Source organism: Cheilinus undulatus, unplaced genomic scaffold, assembly GCF_018320785.1.
Source record: "Cheilinus undulatus unplaced genomic scaffold, ASM1832078v1 Contig2, whole genome shotgun sequence".
Classification (NCBI taxonomy): Eukaryota; Metazoa; Chordata; class Actinopteri; order Labriformes; family Labridae; genus Cheilinus; species Cheilinus undulatus.
Window position 1 is genome coordinate 101,112 of NW_024571687.1, and position 25,004 is coordinate 126,115.

General features: G+C 41.1%; 1 protein-coding gene across 1 annotated transcript in view; it reads left to right on the forward strand.

The window, feature by feature from the left end:
* The window catches only part of nat16 (N-acetyltransferase 16), a 47,403-nt gene continuing 22,399 nt past the window's right edge, over positions 1–25,004 (forward strand). The window contains exon 1 of the mRNA XM_041782467.1: positions 1–89. The gene's annotated coding sequence lies outside the window, so the exon portion shown is untranslated. The remainder of the gene's footprint in view (positions 90–25,004) is intronic.

Here is a 25,004-nt window from a genome sequence, read left to right on the forward strand (position 1 = left end):
CAGAGCAGGACCCCCCCTCCTCCACGGGCACCAGGACCCCCTCCTCTACGGGCACCAGGACCCCCTCCTCCACGGGCCGACAACCCACGGTAAGCCCCGCCGCGGAGCGCTGCAGAACGGACACAGCTGGTCAGTCAGCCCCGCTGCAGAGCGCTGCGGAGCGGATACGGAGAGCGATGAAAGAGCGGCTGGTGAGAACCGGAGGAGGCCTTCCTCCGGGGGTGAGGATGAGGAGGATGACCATGGTAGTGAGGGTGATGAGGATGCTAGTGATGGAGATGATGGTGTTGGCTGAATGCGCTGATGATGTAACAGATTAATGTGAGCGCGTGAGATTATTCAGCTGTGTCTGACGGGCTCGAGCTGCTGGAGCTTTGATGACGTCACAGAGAGAGAGAGAGAGAGAGAGAGAGAGAGAGAGAGAGAGAGCGCATCAGACATTTTCACTGACACTGAAACACATTTTACACATACACCCATATATGGACACACAGAGACAGGTGGACAGACAGGTGGACAGACAGGTGAACAGACAGGTGGACGGGTGGACAGACAGGTGGACAGACAGGTGAACAGACAGGTGAACAGACAGGTGGACGGGTGGACAGACAGGTGGACAGACAGGTGAACAGACAGGTGAACAGACAGGTGAACTGACAGGTGAACAGACAGGTGGACGGGTGGACAGACAGGTGGACAGACAGGTGAACAGACAGGTAGACGGGTGGACAGACAGGTGGACAGACAGGTGAACAGACAGGTGGACGGGTGGACAGACAGGTGAACAGACAGGTGGACAGACAGGTGAACTGACAGGTGAACAGACAGGTGAACAGACAGGTGAACTGACAGGTGAACTGACAGGTGGACAGGTGAACAGACAGGTGGACAGACAGGTGAACAGACAGGTGGACAGACAGGTGAACAGACAGGTGAACTGACAGGTGAACTGACAGGTGGACGGGTGAACAGACAGGTGGACAGACAGGTGAACAGACAGGTGGACAGACAGGTGGACAGACAGGTGAACAGACAGGTAGACGAGTGAACAGACAGGTGGACAGACGGGTGGACAGACAGGTGGACAGACAGGTGGACAGACAGGTTGACGGGTGGACAGACAGGTTGACAGACAGGTTGACGGGTGGACAGACAGGTGGACAGACAGGTAGACGGGTGGACAGACAGGTAGACAGACAGGTGGACAGACAGGTGGACAGACAGGTGAACAGACGGGTGGACAGACAGGTGGACAGACAGGTGAACGGACGGGTGGACAGACAGGTGGACAGACGGGTGGACAGACAGGTGGACAGACAGGTGGACAGACAGGTTGACAGACAGGTGGACAGACAGGTGAACAGACGGGTGGACAGACAGGTGGACAGACAGGTGGACAGACAGGTGGACAGACAGGTGAACAGACGGGTGGACAGACAGGTGGACAGACAGGTGGACAGACAGGTGGACAGACAGGTGAACAGACGGGTGGACAGACAGGTTGACGGGTGGACAGACAGGTGAACAGACAGGTGAACAGACAGGTGGACAGACAGGTGAACAGACAGGTGAACAGACGGGTGGACAGACAGGTTGACAGACAGGTGGACAGACAGGTGAACAGACGGGTGGACAGACAGGTGGACAGACAGGTGGACAGACAGGTGAACAGACGGGTGGACAGACAGGTGGACAGACAGGTGGACAGACAGGTGGACAGACAGGTTTGACGGGTGGACAGACAGGTGAACAGACAGGTGAACAGACAGGTGGACGGGTGGACAGACAGGTGGACAGACAGGTGAACAGACAGGTGAACAGACAGGTGAACTGACAGGTGAACAGACAGGTGGACGGGTGGACAGACAGGTGGACAGACAGGTGAACAGACAGGTGGACGGGTGGACAGACAGGTGGACAGACAGGTGGACAGACAGGTGGACGGGTGGACAGACAGGTGAACAGACAGGTGGACAGACAGGTGAACTGACAGGTGAACAGACAGGTGAACAGACAGGTGAACTGACAGGTGAACTGACAGGTGGACAGGTGAACAGACAGGTGGACAGACAGGTGAACAGACAGGTGGACAGACAGGTGAACTGACAGGTGAACAGACAGGTGGACGGGTGAACAGACAGGTGGACAGACAGGTGAACAGACAGGTGGACAGACAGGTGAACAGACAGGTGAACAGACAGGTGAACTGACAGGTGGACGGGTGAACAGACAGGTGAACAGACAGGTGAACAGACAGGTGAACTGACAGGTGGACGGGTGAACAGACAGGTGGACAGACAGGTGAACAGACAGGTGAACAGACGGGTGGACAGACAGGTTGACAGACAGGTGGACAGACAGGTGAACAGACGGGTGGACAGACAGGTGGACAGACAGGTGGACAGACAGGTGAACAGACGGGTGGACAGACAGGTGGACAGACAGGTGGACAGACAGGTGGACAGACAGGTGAACAGACGGGTGGACAGACAGGTGGACAGACAGGTGGACAGACAGGTGAACAGACAGGTGGACAGACAGGTGGACAGACAGGTTTGACGGGTGGACAGACAGGTGAACAGACAGGTGAACAGACAGGTGGACAGACAGGTGAACAGACAGGTGGACAGACGGGTGAACAGACAGGTGGACAGACAGGTTGACAGCTTTGAATCGACAACATTGAATTACCTGAACATACATTTTTATCAAACACTCAACACATGTTGAACATTCTCCTCTGCAGTGTGGCTGAGGCTGTTAAAGGATTGCACACAAACACATTAGTATCTGCAAAGTACAAAAGGTGTTTGTAGTTTGAACAGTGTGGTCAGTTTGTCAGCTTTATTTGTGGATTAAAAAATCATCATCAGATATAACTTTAAACTGAGATATCTCATTCTCTCTGCTCTCCTGATTCTCATTTTCTGCTGATCAATCAACTGATTAGTCAACTCATTAATCAATTTTTCATCTCTGCAGCTCCATCACATGATTCAGATCTGATCAATACTCTGATTAATGAGAGCAACATGAAGTCAGATAAGAACACGTGGCAATAAAACCAGAGGATCATGTCCGAGAGGCAGAGGGTCAATCCTCCTACAGACATGATGTTTATTGGGCAGACTGAGGCGCAGTTACCACCATCTCACAACACTCAATATTCACTCTGACTGGGCATAGCTGTTAGTGACTCTTGATAGAACCAGCGCATCAACAAGAAGAGGCCGAGGGTCAGTCCTTCTCCTACAGAGATACTGTTTCATAGACAGACTGAGGCGCAGTAACCACCAACTCACAACACGTATTATTCACTCTGACTGGGCATATCATTTAGTTACTGTTGACCGAACCAGCGCATCAACAAGGAGAGGCAGAGGGTCAGTCATTCTCCTACTGAGATACTGTTTCATAGACAGACTGAGGCGCAGTAACCACCAACTCACAACACGTATTATTCACTCTGACTGGGCATAGCTGTTAGTTACTGTTGACAGAACCAGATGATCAACAAGGAGAGGCAGAGGGTCAGTCATTCCCCTACAGAGATGCCGTTTCATAGACTGAGGCACAGTTACCATCAACTCACAAGAGACAGTCATTTTTCACTCTGAACACCTATCGTTGTCATGGTTAGAGAGGGACTTATGGAAGTGATGGAGTTGTTGGAGTTGATGAAGGTGCTTGTGGTAATGGATGTGATGAAGGTGATGGAATTTATGAAGCAGATTAAGGTGATGAAGGTGATGGAGATGATAGAGGTAATGGAGGTGTTGGAGATGATGGAGGACATGAAGGTGATGGAGGTGATGGAGATGATGGAGATGATGGAGTTGATGGAGGTGATGAAGTTTGTGGCCGATGGAGGACCACATCTGCTGACATGGGGTTCAACCTGTGGGGACCATGAGGATCTCAAAGTGTCTGATATAAATAACTCATACTAAAGAGGTCTAGATGAGGACGATACTCAGATATGGAGGTCTGTGTTTACTAGGACTTCATCCAGATATCAGGAAATAATCATGAATTCATCCAGACATCAGAGTCTGACATGGAGGACTGGTTGTGTTTTTATCTGACTGTTGGCAGATTTATGAGGCTCTAAGATGTTCATGTTATTTCTGTATTGTTATATCTGATGTTTTAAAATGATCCAGAATGGGTTATTTCAATGATATGAGATCCAAAAAATAAAAAAAACAGAGATGCCTGATGAGCCATATTGTCATTGGTGGTTTTATCATTAGGCAAAAGGTAATTATGACTTTTGGCCCAAATTTATTATACAGACATGAGTGAAAAAATACCATTCTAAAAAGACCCTAAAAACACACAAAGAAACCGCAAATATACTTTCAAAAAAACCTTGAAAATTGACTGCCAAAATACCCCCCAAAGACCCAAAAATACCCTTAAATACCCTCAAAAAAACCGTGGAATGACCAACTGAAGGCCCTCCATGTCTACATAATAAAGCAAGATATTTGATAACAGAGGAAATCAGTGTGGTGAAACAGGATTCAGAAAATGTATAAATCCTGATTAAAGAGTCAGGAACTCTGTCTGAGGTGGTTTCTCAGTCTTGCCCTCACTGATGTCCCTGTCTTTCCTTCACTGATGTCCTTGTCTGTCCCTCACTGATGTCCCTCTCTGTCCCTCACTGATGTCCCTGTCCGTCCTTCACTGAGGTCTCTGTCTGCCCCTCACTGATGTCCCCATCTGTCCCTCACTGATGTCCCTGTCTGTCTCTCACTGATGTCCCTGTCTGCCCCTCACTGATGTCCCTGTCTGTCCCTCACTGATGTCCCTGTCTTTCCTACACTGATGTCCCTGTCTGTCCCTCACTGATGTCCCTGTCTGCACTTCACTGATGTCCCTGTCTGTCCCTCACTGATGTCCCTGTCTGTCCTTCACTGATGTCCCTGTCTGTCCTTCCCTGATGTCCCTGTCTCTCCCTTACTGATGTCCCTGTCTGTCCTTCAGTGAGGTCCCTCTCTGTCCTTCACTGATGTCCCTGTCTGTCCTTCACTGATGTCCCTGTCTGTCCTTCCCTGATGTCCCTGTCTGTCCTTCACTGATGTCCCTGTCTGTCCTTCCCTGATGTCCCTGTCTGTCTCTCACTCATGTCCCTGTCTGTCCTTCACTGATGTCCCTGTCTGTCCCTCACTGCTGTTCCTGTTTGTCCATCACTGATGTCCCTGTCTTTCCTTCAATGATGTCCCTCTCTGTCCCTCACTGATGTCCCTGTCTGTCCCTTACTAATGTCCCCGTCTTTCCTACACTGTCTGTCCCTCACTCTGTCCCTCATTGATATCCCCGTCTGTCTCTCACTGATGTCCCTGTCTGTCCTTCACTGATGTCCCTGTCTGTCCCTCGCTGATGTCCCTGTCTGTCCCTAACTGATTTTCCTGTCCCTCCTTCACTGATGTCCCTGTCTGTCCCTCACTGATGTCTCTCTCTGTCCCTCACTGATGTCCCTGTCTTTCCTATATTGTCTGTCCCTCACTGATGTCCCCATCTGTCCCTCACTGATGTCCCTGTCTTTCCTACACTGATGTCCCTGTCTTTCCTACACTGATGTCCCCATCTGTCCCTCACTGATGTCTAAGAGTGTCCTACACTGATGTCCCCATCTGAGCCTCGTCTATGCCCCTCTCTGTCCCTCACTGATGTCTAAGAGTGTCCTTCACTGATGTCCTAATCTGTCCCTCACTGATGTCCCTGTCTTTCCTACACTGATGTCCCTCTCTGTCCTTCACTGATGTCCCTCTCCATCCCTCACTGATGTCCCCGTCTGTCCCTCACTGATGTCCATGTCTTTCCTACACTGATGTCCCTCTCTGTCCCTCACTGATGACCCTGTCTTTCCTACACTGATGTCCCCATCTGTCCCTCACTGATGTTCCTGTCTGTCTCTCACTGATGTCCCTGTCTGTCCCTCACTGATGTCTAAGAGTGTCCCTCACTGATGTCCCTGTCTGTCCCTCACTGATGTCCCCGTCTGTCCCTCACTGATGTTCCTGTCTGTCTCTCACTGATGTCCCTGTCTGTCCCTCACTGATGTCTAAGAGTGTCCTTCACTGATGTCCCTGTCTGTCCTTCCTTGATGTCCCCGTCTGTCCCTCACTGATGTCCCTGCCTTTCCTACACTGATGTCCCTCTCTGTCCCTCACTGATGACCCTGTCTTTCCTACACTGATGTCCCCATCTGTCCCTCACTGATGTCCCCGTCTGTCCCTCACTGATGTTCCTGTCTGTCTCTCACTGATGTTCCTGTCTGTCTCTCACTGATGTCCCTGTCTGTCCCTCACTGATGTCTAAGAGTGTCCTTCACTGATGTCCCTGTCTGTCCCTCACTGATGTCTAAGAGTGTCCTTCACTGATGTCCCTCTCTGTCCCTCACTGATGTCCCTCTTTGTCCCTCACTGATGTCCCTCTCCATCCCTCACTGATGTCCCTCTCTGTCCCTCACTGATGTCCCTGTCTTTCCTACACTGATGTCCCTCTTTGTCCCTCACTGATGTCCCTCTTCATCCCTCACTGATGTCCCTCTCTGTCCCTCACTGATGTCCCCATCTGTCCCTCACTGATGTCCCAGATGACTGATGACAGGCCACTGATGGTGTTCTCTGACTTTATTAATGAGAAATTATACTTAGTTTCTAGTGATTATTCTGTGAGTTATAAATGGAGAACAGACTCAGATATCTCTCTGTCTCCTCATCACTGAGACAGTCCTTAAGGTTCTAACAGAGGCAAAGAGAGAGCCTCGTCTATGCCCCTCTCTGCTTACCTGGAGCCAGGTATAAGTGCCTTTATATTCTTATCTATACACAGTATCAGACTTAGCTGCAGTGCATTCTGGGACGTGGCTCTCCTCTCTAGATGGGTGTGAAAACACTCCATTTGGCCGACCATCTGGACTCCACGGGGCCTTCATCCCTAACTGGGACACTCAGACACTGATGAAGAGAAGAGGGTTCAGAGTGGAGGAGAGAGAGAGAGGACTGATTATTGGATATTAATGATTTAACATCAGTTCATTAGAGCAGCTCTGATTGAAAATTAGATTAATATTTACATTTCAATATAATCATTAAATATCAAAAATACAACAGGACAGGTCTGACCTGTTTGGGGTTAAAGAAAACAGATCAATGATCAAGACCATGATCCTTAACCTGGCATGCCAGATGTATTTGTTTCATACATCCACCTGGAAAACCTCCCATAGACAGCATTTGGGAAAGGGCAGAGCCTTTAAAAAAACTTGGAGGGTGATTGGATACATTATTACTACAACTATGCAGCAACTAAAACTACTATAACCCATGTCTATACTGCATGAGAGACTACATTGCATCAAGCAACATCGCATGATCACTGTCTGTTACCTGTTAAATATGCAATTCTCTGCCCTGTAAATGGACTGTTTTCCACATGTAAAAATTTGATATTTTATGCTTTACTTAGAAAATGGAGAGTCTGAGGTATGGCACCTAGTATTGACTAGCCTCTAATGGCTGTGAGCCACGTAGGTTTGTCTCCATGTTAGCAAAAGTCAGATCATAAAATGGCATAAAAGGAAATGGAGAATACACATTCATCACAATCTCCACTTTGTAAAACAAGATAGCAAGAAGAAAATTAAGAATATCTTCTGGTAGGACACTCCTGGTTCCTTGTCATCCCCGTGCTACCTCTTCCTTTTGTACTTGTCCATCTCGATGCAAGCAACAGAGAGGAAAACAGGAACAGGAACTCTGTGGATAAACCTCACACCATTGAGCTGTATTGCAGTCCATCGCTCTCAGGCTATTGGGATACTACAAAAGGAAACTCTGTAGCCAAACTGATTTTGTAGCTGGCACTCGCTCACGTTGGGACACGTTGGGGCATAATGTTGAGACATATTGCGACATATGTAAAAGAGGCTATTTAGCAAGGACATGAAAATGGTGTGCCTTGAAACTTCAGCTTGATTTTTGGTGTGTCTTTGGCAAGAAAAGTTTGAGAACCACTGCTATATAGAACTGCATAACGAGAGCCATGGCGACTGTGGACATGTCGGTACATGACTTTTGTGGTTTCTGAAAAGAAATCAACTCACTGCTGTTCTTTGTTCTTCTTTAACAAAGAAATGTCGTCAAGTTCTGATAAAACTGGTGCTTTCACTGCACCGGCCTCTTGTTGCTGCTTGCTAATGTCAGGACTCCGCCAAGCCAAAAAGTACTGCCCCTCGTTGCTGATTGGTCCTGTCACTTTCTAACCGGGCCCAAACTGTTCAGACGGGAGCTTTGCAAGATGGATTCACCAGTGAGAAACAAGGAAACGGGTGTATCCATCTGCTTTGCAAGATTAGATTATCCTGCTTTTCTGGTAAAAAATCTGAGGTTAAACCAAAGAGACAGAGACCCACTGAGACTCAGAGACAGAGGGACAGACAGAGACCCACTGAGACTCAGACACAGAGGGACAGACAGAGACCCACTGAGACTCAGAGACAGAGGGACAGACAGAGACCCACTGAGACTCAGACACAGAGGGACAGACAGAGACCCACTGAGACTCAGACACAGAGGGACAGACAGAGACCCACTGAGACTCAGAGACAGAGGGACAGACAGAGACCCACTGAGACTCAGAGACAGAGGGACAGACAGAGACCCACTGAGACTCAGACACAGAGGGACAGACAGAGACCCACTGAGACTCAGACACAGAGGGACAGACAGAGACCCACTGAGACTCAGACAAAGAGGGACAGACAGAGACCCACTGAGACTCAGACACAGAGGGACAGACAGAGACCCACTGAGACTCAGACAAAGAGGGACAGACAGAGACCCACTGAGACTCAGAGACAGAGGGACAGACAGAGACCCACTGAGACTCAGACACAGAGGGACAGACAGAGACCCACTGAGACTCAGACACAGAGGGACAGACAGAGACCCACTGAGACTCAGACAAAGAGGGACAGACAGAGACCCACTGAGACTCAGAGACAGAGGGACAGACAGAGACCCATTGAGACTCAGAGACAGAGGGACGGACAGAGACCCACTAAGACTCAGACACAGAGGGACAGACAGAGACCCACTGAGACTCAGAGACAGAGGGACGGACAGAGACTCACTGAGACTCAGAGACAGAGGGACAGACAGAGACCCACTAAGACTCAGACACAGAGGGACAGACAGAGACCCACTGAGACTCAGAGACAGAGGGACAGACAGAGACCCACTGAGACTCAGACACAGAGGGACAGACAGAGGCCCACTGAGACTCAGACACAGAGGGACAGACAGAGACCCACTGAGACTCAGAGACAGAGGGACAGACAGAGACCCACTGAGACTCAGAGACAGAGGGACAGACAGAGACCCACTGAGACTCAGACAAAGAGGGACAGACAGAGACCCATTGAGACTCAGAGACAGAGGGACAGACAGAGACCCACTAAGACTCAGACACAGAGGGACAGACAGAGACCCACTGAGACTCAGAGACAGAGGGACAGACAGAGACCCACTGAGACTCAGAGACAGAGGGACAGACAAAGACCCACTAAAACTCAGACACAGAGGGACAGACAGAGACCCACTGAGACTCAGAGACAGAGGGACAGACAGAGACCCACTGAGACTCAGACACAGAGGGACAGACAGAGACCCACTGAGACTCAGACAGAGAGGGACAGACAGAGACCCACTGAGACTCAGACAAAGAGGGACAGACAGAGACCCACTGAGACTCAGAGACAGAGGGACAGACAGAGACCCACTGAGACTCAGAGACAGAGGGACAGACAGAGACCCACTGAGACTCAGACACAGAGGGACAGACAGAGACCCACTGAGACTCAGACACAGAGGGAGAGACAGAGACCCACCGAGACTCAGACACAGAGGGACAGCCAGAGACCCACTGAGACTCAGAGACAGAGGGACAGACAGAGACCCACTGAGACTCAGAGACAGAGGGACAGACAGAGACCCACTGAGACTCAGACACAGAGGGACAGACAGAGACCCACTGAGACTCAGACAGAGAGGGACAGACAGAGACCCACTGAGACTCAGAGACAGAGGGACAGACAGAGACCCACTGAGACTCAGAGACAGAGGGACAGACAGAGACCCACTGAGACTCAGACAAAGAGGGACAGACAGAGACCCACTGAGACTCAGAGACAGAGGGACAGACAGAGACCCACTGAGACTCAGAGACAGAGGGACAGACAGAGACCCACTGAGACTCAGACACAGATGGACAGACAGAGACCCACTGAGACTCAGACACAGAGGGACAGACAGAGACCCACTGAGACTCAGACACAGAGGGACAGACAGAGACCCACTGAGACTCAGAGACAGAGGGACAGACAGAGACCCACTGAGACTCAGAGACAGAGGGACACAGGGACACGCTGAGGTCTGAGTCCTCCAGAGACTGTTCAGGGACACAGAGACACGCTGAGGTCTGAGTCCTCCAGAGACTGTTCAGGGACACAGAGACATGCTGAGGTCTGAGTCCTTGGGCAGATTAATGAGGCTGGAGGTGCTGCAGTGCAGAGTCAGGGTGGGGGGAGGACAGGGGGAGATTTATGGAGGAGGGGGATGGTCTTGAGGGGGGAGGCTGAAGAATGAATATAGGTGCAGGAGAGGCTGGGGGAGGGGGAGGGGGAGGGGAATGCATGTTTGTACTGTGGTGATGAATAGACAGAGATAGATGAGTCAGCATTTAGAGGAGAACACTGATTTATAATCAGACATTTAACACATCAGACAGACTGGAACAGCCCTTAATTGATCAGCTGATTGACCATCAGTCGTTAACTCCTCACATTAACATCATGTTGATATCCACATATACACTGATAATCCTGAATCATCTTTAGCTTAGGTTGACTGTCTGCTGGTTGATACTTTCTGAAAACACCAGTTTCACCCACGTTTCCAAAAGTTGCCAACTATCCTCTACTATAGAAAAATCCCCCAACATCCCCAGCTTCACCAGCATTTCATCATCTGGCTTTGATGATGTCATTCTTTAAGTTTCAATTAATGTAGGAAGATGATGTCATCATACGTCTGGATAATCTGGGTTCTCCTCTAGCGGAGGAGGTGTCTGATAATCTGGGTTCTCCTCTAGTGGAGGAGGTGTCTGATAATCTGGGTTCTCCTCTAGTGGAGGAGGTGTCTGATAATCTGGGTTCTCCTCTAGTGGAGGAGGTGTCTGATAATCTGGGTTCTCCTCTAGTGGAGGAGGTGTCTGATAATCTGGGTTCTCCTCTAGTGGAGGAGGTGTCTTATAATCTGGGTTCTCCTCTAGTGGAGGAGGTGTCTGATAATCTGGGTTCTCCTCTAGTGGAGGAGGTGTCTGATAATCTGGGTTCTCCTCTAGTGGAGGAGGTGTCTGATAATCTGGGTTCTCCTCTAGTGGAGGAGGTGGATTCTGTAGACCGGTTCCTGATGAGGATCTCAAACAGGACTGAGTATTTCTAACCTGAATCTGAAGAAAAGGAGGCCGGTCTCTGCTCCACAGCTGTCTCTCTTTGATCGCCCTGCCCTCTTTCTCTCTCTCTCCGGGTATAATGACGCACATATAATCCCCTCCCCCTTCTCTTCCCCTCCCCCAATCGTGCCTCCCCCCCCCCGACCCTCAGTCATTTTATAGCCTCACACGTGCAGAACTGAGCGCGCTCAGAAACAGCACTGCAGAGCACGCCTCTTCCCTAAACAAGGAGAAGGGAGGAGTGTAGAGGACGGCCTCAGCACTGTTTAACATGGTCACAGTTAAAATGATGAAGACTAGCATGGTGATGATGATGATGGTGACCCTGCAGACATAACAGCAGGATGAAGATCATCAACCTCTGCTGCAGCGGTGCGTCACTGTCCCTAAAATAGTCCTGTCTAATCTCAGAAGCATGGATCAGATTAAATCTGATATATTCAGTCATAGACATCCTCTCTTCATAGGAGCAGTGAGAAACAGACACGCTGGAGAAAGCATGAATAAAGAGAAAATAACAGCATGGCTCATGTGGAATACATCAGAAGGATTTAAATGTTAGAGAGAGGATAACAGAGGAAGACAATGGCAGGGACTCTACCCAGCCTTTTTGTCAGGGAACTTCACATCCCACAATCCTTTGCTGTAGTTCCAGTGAAAAGTACTGACCCCCTTGGATGTTTCACTCTTTCACTGATTTTATAAATCAATAACCAATACTTTCATAGGGACTGTTGTTGGTATAGTCGTCATCAACAGCTGGTCACAGTAAACGTCCCACGGTAACAGCTGCTTCCACCAATCAGAGGCATCACTGTAGGGTTGTGGGTAATGCAGTTCTTCTCTAAATGAGGGTGGTATGGTCCTGACTTCTGTCTTCTACAGCAGTGGTTCTCAACCTTCAGGTTCGTGAGACTGGAGGGGGTCTCCAGTTTTCCCTATAAAAACACTAAGAATATTTTTAAAATGACACTGTTGCCACTTTACACCAACTTTGTCCAATGTTTTTTTTACCCCTTTTCATCCTTTTTTCCCACCAATTTTAATACATTTTTACATTTAACACCTATTTTTGTCAGTTTTAAACCCTTTCCACCAATATTTTCTGCCTGTTTTTGCCACTTCTAAACCAGTTCTTATAACTTAAGTTTGATATTGTCTCTGTTGACCCATTATTGCTACTATTAACCCCTTTTAACCACTTTATACACTCAGTTTTTCCCTTTTAACCCCGTTTCACCATTTGATGTTCCCATTTTTGCTAGTTTAACCCTCTACGTACTGACGCTTAAAATGGTGATTTGGACATATTTAGTTATTCTGGCTGTAAAATAGTCAGGAAATGCCCTAAGTCTGAGAGCTTTGCTCCCTTTTCCCAGGAGTACTTGAACTTGACTTTTCAACATCTGGTTAATGATTATTGCACATTATATGGAATTGTCGGCAGTTCAAAGAAGAAAAACACAAAAACAGATTTGTTTTTCATGGCTTTTATGAGAAGAAATATTGTTATTGCTCATGAAGTTTTGATTTGACATTTGAAATGTGAACCTATACATGTTTAGAACAATCAGCAGTCATTTTTGAGTCTGGGACTCTGGATGTGCAGAACACAGTGCAAAAGATAACCATATACATAGACCACAATTAGTGCAGATAAAGGTGGAAAAATGCATTCTCAGCATTCTCAGTGACATATTGTTATTGCACATGACAGACACGCACAAATGCCACTATCTAACGCTATCTTAGAAAACCAATCACCACTCTCGCTCACTCTCCTTTCACTCTTTTCCTCCACTCTCCTTTCTCACTTGTCTTCTGCCAAAGCTGCCATTTTCACGGTGCTGTTCAACAATACCGTTACATATATACCACACATCATTATATTGCCGGAAAGCACAGATTCTCAGCTCTCTGTCAGCGTTGGAATTTTTTAGATTGAGCAAACTTTGAGGAGTTACAGTGTTGAGAATCCATGTTTTTAGCCACATTTTTACCACTGTTTACACCATTTTTTGCCACTTGAAGCCATTTTGGCCTTCCTTTTGTGATTTTGTCTCTAATTTTTACCACTTCTAAACCATTTCTTCTACTTTTAACATTCAATTTCACCACCTTTTCCACCATTTTTGCCATTATTAACCCGTTGTAGCCATTTTAAAAACATTTTAATATGATAAATGGATATCACAGCTTAGCTTTACAATGGACCACAGTTTAGCTTACCTCCATGAGTTCCCAGTTTGGCTGGGCACTGGAAAGCTCTCCCATTTATCCCCCTTTACGGACGGCCTTGTCTGCACATGACTATTCTAGAGTGTTCATGGCTGTGTTCAACCACCTTCAGGTACAGTGAGGGTCCCCGGTCACTGCCGGCTTTATTTTGGGGGTCACAGGCTGGAAAGGTTGAGAACCCCTGTTCTACTGGGGCTTGTACCATGGTTTAACTCTAAGGTAGAGGCTGTTTAGAGTCTCTAAAAATGTAGACTGTTAGGGTCATGTGTTATGATTGAACTGTGATGGTGATAACAGAGCTGTAAGCTCAGATCTAATGTGAGTTTAGAGTCTGATACGGTAGTCTGTTAGGGTCATGTTGATGAATGAGTAGCTCTCTGGAAACTAGTTTAGCTTTAGCGTGTCTTAAACTCAGTACTTTGTAAGGCTGGAATAACGGTTCTTGGCGGTGGGAAAGTTTACTGTACTGTACTTTTTCGTCCTTTATCTAGAGGAGAGACAAGTAATGCTTATATTTCTAAGACAGAGAGCTTACGCTTGAGTGTTCAGCCATGATTTGTGTGTGTGTGTGTGGGTGTGTGTGTGTGTGTGTGTGCTGCTGTGTGGGTGTGTGTGTGTGTGCACACATCAGTGCCTGTGTGTGTGTGCGTAGAGGATCTATTCTTTCTCCCAGGATGCTGCTGTGCTAGCAGTCACATCGTCCGCTGGTTTACTACAAACTACAAACACCACTGCAGAGATCTCCAGCCTGTCTAGTTTGAGGAAAAAACATTCTGAAGTGAATTGGTCTACCCTCACAATCAGATTAATCCCCTCTGGGAAGTATGAAATATGCCAACCTTTGGCCAAAAACAGTTTGTTGTGTGCTTCCTATACATTCTAGAGGTTGGGATCTGGAAATGTTTTTTCATCTTGACCTGATACATATGTCTACCAATTTTCATGCATGTAGCTCTTACCCTCGTGTTTGGGACCACTGTGAGGAACCTGGGTGATAGATTTGCACTAGAATACTAAAATTTCCACTGAGGCTGTATTTTGGAGATAGTTTGGTGAGGTTAGGGACATTTTAAAGCCCCTAAAATAATGCTTTCTTGTCAAGAGAATAGTAATGGCTTTAACAGGGTCCTCACACCCTCTTGTATACCTCTACCAGGTATACATCAGCTGAGGATGACCCAGTGTCTAGTCAGCCTCACTGAGATGGTCTACAGTAAAAACCAGGTTAGAGTGGGGTGGCCTGATGAGTCCCCTCATCATGTCTTTGGTGTTTAAGCTGTGATGATGTTTCCTGCTAGAGTTTTCACGGTTCATGTCAGTGAAAACAAACCCTAAAGCTGATTGGGCATTAAGCTGGTGTGTTTGTTCTCTGAGCTGACAGCTGGTCCCTGTGTCCTGGTCTCTGATGAATTATTTATGGTGGGCTCTGTCATTATTTAAGACCACAGCTCCATCACACAGGTGAGCGTCTTTGAGCTCATTAGCTGAAGTGGTTCAGTGTACCCTCAGAGAAAGTGCTGGACCACTGTCAGGCCCTGGAGTCCTTAAAGCATAAGGTAAGTGAACCTTGAGGACCGTAAATTCTCAGATAATAACCGACGGTGAAAATTACCATAAAAACTGTGATAACCACCATAAAAACTATTAATACTACCATAAATATACATACTACCAAAAAACCCTATTAAACCTACCATAATGACTATTAATACTACCATATAAACTATTAATACTACCATATAAACTATTAATACTACCATATAAACTATTAATACTACCATATGAACTATTAATACTACCATATAAACTATTAATACTACCATATAAACTATTAATACTACCATATAAACTATAAATACCACCATAAAAACTATTAATACTACCATAACTATACATACTACCAAAGTACCCTATTAAACCTACCATAACGACTATTAATACTACCATATAAACTATTAATACTACCATATAAACTATTAATACTACCATATAAACTATAAATACCACCATAAAAACTATTAATACTGCCATAACTATACATACTACTAAAGTACCCTATTAAACCTACCATAATGACTATTAATACTACCATATAAACTATTAATACTACCATATAAACTATTAATACCAACATGAAAACTATTAATACTACCATAACTATACAATTACTAACAAAAAACCCTATTAAATCTACCATAATGACTATTAATACTACCATATAAACTATTAATACTACCATATAAACTATAAATACCACCATAAAAACTATTAATACTACCATAACTATACATACTACCAAAGTACCCTATTAAACCTACCATAATGACTATTAATACTACCATATAAACTATTAATACTACCATATAAACTATTAATACTACCATATAAACTATTAATACCAACATGAAAACTATTAATACTACCATAACTATACATACTACCAAAGTACCCTATTAAACCTACCATAATGACTATTAATACTACCATATAAACTATTAATACTACCATATAAACTATTAATACTACCATATAAACTATTAATACCAACATGAAAACTATTAATACTACCATATAAACTATTAATACCAACATGAAAACTATTAATACTACCATATAAACTATTAATACTACCATATAAAATATTAATACCAACATGAAAACTATTAATACTACCATATAAACTATTAATACCAACATGAAAACTATAAATACTACCATATAAACTATTAATACTACCATATAAACTATTAATACCAACATAAAAACTATTAATACTACCATATAAACTATTAATACTACCATAACTATACAATTACTACCAAAAAACCCTATTAAATCTACCGTAATGACTATTAATACTACCATATAAACTATTTATACTACCATATAAACTATTAATACTACCATATAAACTATTAATACCAACATAAAAACTATTAATACTAACATAAAAATATTAATACCAACATGAAAACTATTAATACTACCATTTAAACTATTAATACCAACATGAAAACTATTAATACTACCATATAAACTATTAATACTACCATAAAAACTATTAATACCAACATGAAAACTATTAATACTACCATTTAAACTATTAATACCAACATGAAAACTATTAATACTACCATTTAAACTATTAATACCAACATGAATACTATTAATACTACCATTTAAACTATTAATACCAACATGAAAACTATTAATACGACCATATAAACTATTAATACTACCATAACTATACAATTACTACCAAAAAACCCCATTAATACTACCATAATGTATATTAATACTACCATAATGTATATTAATATGCCCATATAAACTATTAATACTACCATATAAACTATTAATACCAACATGAAAACTATTAATACTACCATATAAACTATTAATACCAACATGAAAACTATTAATACTACCATATAAACTATTAATACTACCATAACTATACATACTAACAAAAAACCCTTTTAAATCTACCATAATGACTATTTATACTACCATATAAACTATTAATAACAACATGAAAACTATTAAAACTACCATATAAACTATTAATACTACCATATAAACTATTAATACCAACATGAAAACTATTAATACTACCATATAAACTATTAATACTACCATAACTATACAATTACTACCAAAAAACCCTATTAATACTACCATAATGTATATTAATACTACCATATAAACTATTAAAACTACCATATTAACTATTAATACTACCATATAAACTATTAATACCAACATGAAAACTATTAATACTACCATATAAACTATTAATACTACCATATTAACTATTAATACTACCATAAAAACTATAAATACTACCATAACTATACATACTACCAAAAAACCCTATTAAATCTACCATAATGACTATTAATACTACCATATAAACTATTAATACCAACATGAAAACTATTAATACTACCATATAAACAATTGATACTACCATGTTAACTATTAATACTACCATATAAACTATTAATACTACCATAACTATACAATTACTACCAAAAACCCTATTAAATCTACCATAATGACTATTAATACTACCATATAAACTATTAATACCAACATGAAAACTATTAATACGACCATATAAACTATTAATACCACCATAACTATACATACTAACAAAAAACCCTTTTAAATCTACCATAATGACTATTTATACTACCATATAAACTATTAATACTACCATAAAAACTATTAATACCAACATGAAAACTATTAATACTACCATATAAACTATTAATACCAACATGAAAACAATGAATACTACCATAACTATACAATTACTACCAAAAACCCTATTAAATCTACCATAATGACTATTAATACTACTATATAAACTATTAATACTACTATATAAACTATTAATAACAACATGAAAACTATTAAAACTACCATATAAACTATTAATACTACCATATAAACTATTACTACCAACATGAAAACTATTAATACTACCATATAAACTATTAATACCACCATGAGAACTATTAATACTACCATGAAAACTATTAATACTACCAAAAAATCATTAATACCACCATGATAACTATTAATACTACCATGAAAACTATTAATACTACCAAAAAATCATTAATACCAATATGATAACTATTAATAGTACCATGAAAACTATTAATACTACCATGAAAACTATTAATACTACCATAAAAAAATATTAATACCACCATGATAACTATTAATACTACCATGAAAACTATTAATACTACCAAAAAAATCATGATACCACCATAATAACTATTAATACTACCATGAAAATTATTAATACTACCATAAAAAAAATCATTAATACCACCATGATAACTATTAATACTACCATGAAAACTATTAATACTACCAAAAAATCATTAATACCACCATGATAACTATTAATACAACCATGAAAACTATTAATACTACCAAAAAATCATTAATACCACCATAATAACTATTAATACTACCATGAAAACTATTAATACTACCATAAAAAATCATTAATACTACCATGATAACTATTAATACTACCATGAAAACTATTAATACTACCAAAAATCATTAATACCACCATGATAACTATTAATACTACCATAAAAAAATCATTAATACCACCATGATAACTATTAATACTACCATGAAAACTATTAATACTACCAAAAAAAATCATTAGTACCACCATGATAACTATTAATACTACCATATAAACTATTAATACTACCAAAAAATCATTAATACCACCATGATAACTATTAATACTACCATAAAAAAATCATTAGTACCACCATGATAACTATTAATGCTACCATGAAAACTATTAATACTACCAAAAAATCATTAAAACCACCATGATAACTATTAATACTACCATGAAAACTATTAATACTACCAAAAAATCATTAATACCACCATGATAACTATTAATACTACCAAAAAATCATTAATACCACCATAATAACTATTAATACTACCAAAAAATCATTAATACCACCATGATAACTATTAATACTACCATGAAAACTATTAATACTACCATGAAAACTATTAATATTACCAAAAAATCATTAATACCACCATGATAACTATTAATACTACCATAAAAAAATCATTAGTACCACCATGATAACTATTAATACTACCATGAAAACTATTAATACTACCAAAAAATCATTAATACCACCATGATAACTATTAATACTACCATGAAAACTATTAATACTACCAAAAAATCATTAATACCACCATGATAACTATTAATACTACCAAAAAATCATTAATACCACCATGATAACTATTAATACTACCATGAAAACTATTAATACTACCAAAAAATCATTAACACCACCATGATAACTATTAATACTACCATGAAAACTATTAATACTTCCATAAAAAATCATTAATACCACCATGATAACTATTAATACCACCATGATAACTATTAATACTACCAAAAAATCATTAATACCACCATGATAACTATTAATACTACCATGAAAACTATTAATATTACCAAAAAATCATTAATACCACCATGAAAACTATTAATACTACCAAAAAATCATTAACACCACCATGATAACTATTAATACTACCATGGAAACTATTAATACTTCCAAAAAATCATTAATACCACCATGATAACTATTAATACTACCATGAAAACTATTAATACTACCAAAAAATCATTAATACCACCATAATAACTATTAATACTACCATGAAAACTATTAATACTACCAAAAAATCATTAATACCACCATAATAACTATTAATACTTCCATAAAAACTATTAATACTACCATAAAAAAATCATTAATACCACCATGATTACTTTTAATACTACCATGAAAACTATTAATACTACCATAAAAAAATCATTAATACCACCATGATAACTATTAATACTACCATGAAAACTTTTAATACTACCAAAAAATCATTAATACCACCATGATAACTATTAATACTACCATGAAAACTATTAATACTACCGAAAAAATCATTAATACCATCATGATAACTATTAATACTACCATGGAAACTATTTATACTACCAAAAAATCATTAATACCACCATGATAACTATTAATACTACCATGAAAACTATTAATACTACCATAAAAATATCATTAATACCACCATGATTACTATTAATACTACCAAAAAATCATTAATACCACCTTGATAACTATTAATACTACCATGGAAACTATTAATACTTCCAAAAAATCATTAATACCACCATGATAACTATTAATACTACCATGAAAACTATAAATACTACCAACAAATCATTAATACCACCATGATAACTATTAATACTACCAAAAAATCATTAATTCCACCATGATAACTATTAATACTACCATGAAAACTATTAATACTACCAAAAAATCATTAATACCACCATGATAACTATTAATACTACCATGAAAACTATTAATACTACCAAAAAATCATTAATACCACCATGATAACTATTAATACTACCATGAAAACTATTAATACCACCATGATAACTATTAATACTACCATGAAAACTATTAATACTACCAAAAAATCATTAATACCACCATGATAACTATTAATACTACCATGAAAACTATTAATACTACCAAAAAATCATTAACACCACCATGATAACTATTAATACTACCATGAAAACTATTAATACTACCATAAAAAAATCATTAATACCACCATGATAACTATTAATACTACCATGAAAACTTTTAATACTACCATGAAAACTATTAATACTACCAAAAAATCATTAATACCACTATGATAACTATTAATACTACCATGAAAACTATTAATACTACCAAAAAATCATTAATACCACCATGATAACTATTAATACTACCATGAAAACTTTTAATACTACCAAAAAATCATTAATACCACCATGATAACTATTAATACTACCATGAAAACTATTAAAACTACCATGATAACTATTAGTACTACCATGATAACTATTAGTTCTACCATGATAACTATTATTACTACCATTATAACTATTAATACTACCATAAAAACTATTAGTACATATAAGTTAATTACTGTCTTGGTTATTATCTGAGGATTTCTAGTAAAATATTTCCATTTACTGTTTATTACTCTTAAATTAAACTTCATTACATAACATGTCTGTCTTTATTTTTAGGAGAACACCCTACATCTCCTGGACCACTGGTAGAATCCCGCCAACCACATCTCGGCGGTGTGTGATCTGTGAATGCGCTTGAAACTGTCATCTGTACCTGAGTTAATAAAGAACATTGAACATGATCTGGTTTGGGTCTTTGACAGCGTACTGGTCACCAGTGAGTCTGGAACAACTAAAGATGCCTACAGGGGTCAGAAGGCGGGGCCATCAGTCCACTGTTTAAATGAATCCTGGTGTATGAAGTCTTTATATGACTTCATTTTAAATAAGCCAGTAAAGATTCAGCGATGGTTGAGGATTGTTTCAGTCAAATCTCTAACAGGGTTAAGGTCTCTGGGTTTGATGAATGTGACCGACCATGAGGAGATAGTTCTCATGACAACAAGCACAGAGTGATGATTGACAGGCTGACCCACTAATCATGTCCTGGTGCCTGTGTGTCAATGGTCTGTTTCATGTGTAGGCGGGGCTACGGTGGATAAATGACATGGAGCTACGGCATGCTAAGCTAACGTGTTTGTGTCAGCGTGGAGCCTACAGATATGAAGCAACGGATCCACGGAGCCACCCTGGAGACATGAATGATTTTGGTGACCATGTAGTCGTCACATGACCGACCGCCACCCCACACATGGTGTGTTCCTCTGACTTTGTATTAATGGGATACCACCCCCCCTTTTCTGTTCACTGTCATGGTTCTGTACATTTTATGAAAATGGGCAGAGACTTTGTGACTTAACGCTGGCAGTAGACTCCAATGAAACCTGACGCCATGGCCACGTTTACACGATAACGACCCTCTGGAAACGGACTGGTGTTCATTTTGAAAAAAATCAGACTTTCGGATGGCGTTTGATACCAACTGCCATCAGAGGCTTCTGCTGACATCTGACATCTGTTGGTGCATTTGCCAGCAGGATCAATCAGTCAACCAATCAGTCAATCAGTCGCTGTTTGTATAGCAACAATTAAGCTTAGAAGTTACTGTATCTGCAGACTCTTTCCAAAGAGGGCAGGTCTAGACCGGACTCTTTGATGTGGCCTAGTATAATGAAGAATGAGCATTTACCGCCATCCAGTGCTTTGGCCAAAGCTTTAGGAAGAGGAACAATGGTAAGAGATAGAGAAGTTTTTGGTGAAACTTGGTGAAATTTAAATGACATAAAGACGTAACTTTAAATGAGTCTCCCTTTGAGACTCATCCTCATCCATAGATTAATCGCTATCATGTAAACATGGCCTGAACATGATTTTCCAGACTAATGGTCATCTAAGTGAACTTTCAGGCATCCTCTATGGTCCTATCAACATCAGGACTCTATGATCAAGTCCAGGCCCCTATCTGCACGTTAGATGACCCACCCCCACCCCCCTTGTTTTGAGCACATGTGCCCAGTCCTACTCTATTTGGAGTCTGCTGCCAGCTGAAGAGGAAGTGAGGCAGAGCGTGAGAGAGTGAATAGGATGGTGAATCAATGAGTGAGAGAGACACACACAAAGCGAACAGCGTTGCTCTCATTGGCAGGGACGGATCGGCGGGCCAAGCCTGACACCTCATCTAAAGCATCAAAGCATGATGGAAAAGTACCAGGCCAAGTCTGTGAGAGAGAGCAGACAGTGTTTTCACTACAAATGCCCTCACAGCTCACATGGCCCATTCATCGATTATTGGAACATGTCTAACATTTCTGTGTTGGCCTCCACATACCAGCGAGGCCCCCCCAGGGGGACTTACTGTCCCCCCATCCATGTGTAGTCTAACAGACTGAGACTGATGGGTAATGAATAAATACCCTATACAGCTATAGAACCATGCAGAAATATTCTCTGAGGATGTCCAAATGTTTGAATATTCATCGAGGTTTTATGAATGGTTAACTTTCACTGATTTATGTTTTTATTTTTTATTCTACTTTTTATTTTGACCTGTCCTCGTCGGGTGGCGTGTTCATTGATCACTTACCAAGTTGGCGTAGACTGTCCTGTCAGCCGGTAGAGGTGTGAATTTATGGCTCTGAGATCACCTGATCTGATGCGGCATTTATCCTAACAGCCAAAATGATCGTGGCATCTGACCTTGGCGTGAATGTGACCAAGATGTTCAGGAACCTGTGTGGAATAATTTATTTAGAAACCGTCCCAGCACATTTTATCATCTCCAGTGTTTTACTAGGTTCAGGAAAAGATCATGGTTGTGTCTCAAACAAGTGTCAGCATGGATTTCAGCCATCTGCTTTGTCCTTAGTTTTTTGGTTGTTGTGTAATGTCAGTAAACAGCAGGATGACATTAACTTGACAGAATAGACCTGATTAATGGGACACCTCTCCACGGTCACCTTCCTATTGCAAATTACTTTTTCAGTTTCTCTTTATGTTCTATGGTATCCCATCATTCTGTATCACTGACTCCTGTATGGCTTCTTATCATGTGTACCATTCTTTCTTTGTACACGGACTTGTTTGATTTGATTTGCTCACGCTGTTCACCTTCTTGCTTTTGTTTCACAACTCAATTAAACAACAAAATATTCACCAGCATCTTGTTTTTGTGTTCCTTAGCACATACACATGGAACATTAATGTTGAGGAAGATGTTAGTGGGGTTTCAATCCACCTTTTTTAGGCGCATCTCAATTTGTGCATTAAAAAATCTGACTGGAAACAAAATTAAAAATACCACTGAAAAGTTTTAATGCTTAAAGGAGGTGGAAATGTTGCTGTTTGGATGGAAGGAAAGTGAGGTTCCTTGCACTGAAAAACACATTTATGTGATTAAAAATGGACATCTGTGGATAAACACGTTTAAGTAGGCAACAGTTGCTGTTACTACAATGCTTAAAAAACAAAGCTGTAGAAAAAAGTCTATCAAAATTCAACATTTTCTCCCCTAAATTTCTCCTTCCTGTAGAATAACCACTGTATGTCAGCCATTCTACATCCTGTAGGAATAACCACATTATGTCAGCCATTCTGTATGTCAGCCATTCTACATCCTGTAAAATAACCACATTATGTCAGCCATTCAACATCCTGTAGAATAACCAATGTACGTCAGCCATTCTACATACGGTAGAATAACCACATTATGTCATTCTTTCCACATACTGTAGAATAACCACATTATGTCAGGCATTCTACATACTATAAAATAATCACTGTATGTAAGCCATTCTACACACTGTAGAAAAACCCCTGTATGTCAGCCATTCTAAATACTGTAGAATAACCACTGTATGTCAGCCATTCTACATACGGTAGAATAACCACATTATGTCATTCTTTCCACATACTGTAGAATAACCACATTATGTCAGGCATTCTACATACTATAAAATAATCACTGTATGTAAGCCATTCTACACACTGTAGAAAAACCCCTGTATGTCAGCCATTCTACATACTGTAGAATAACCACATAATGTCAGCCATTCTACATACTGTAAAATAATCACTGTATGTAAGCCATTCTACACATTGTAGAAAAACCACATTATGTCAGCCATTCTACAAACTGTAGAATAACCACTGTATGTCAGCC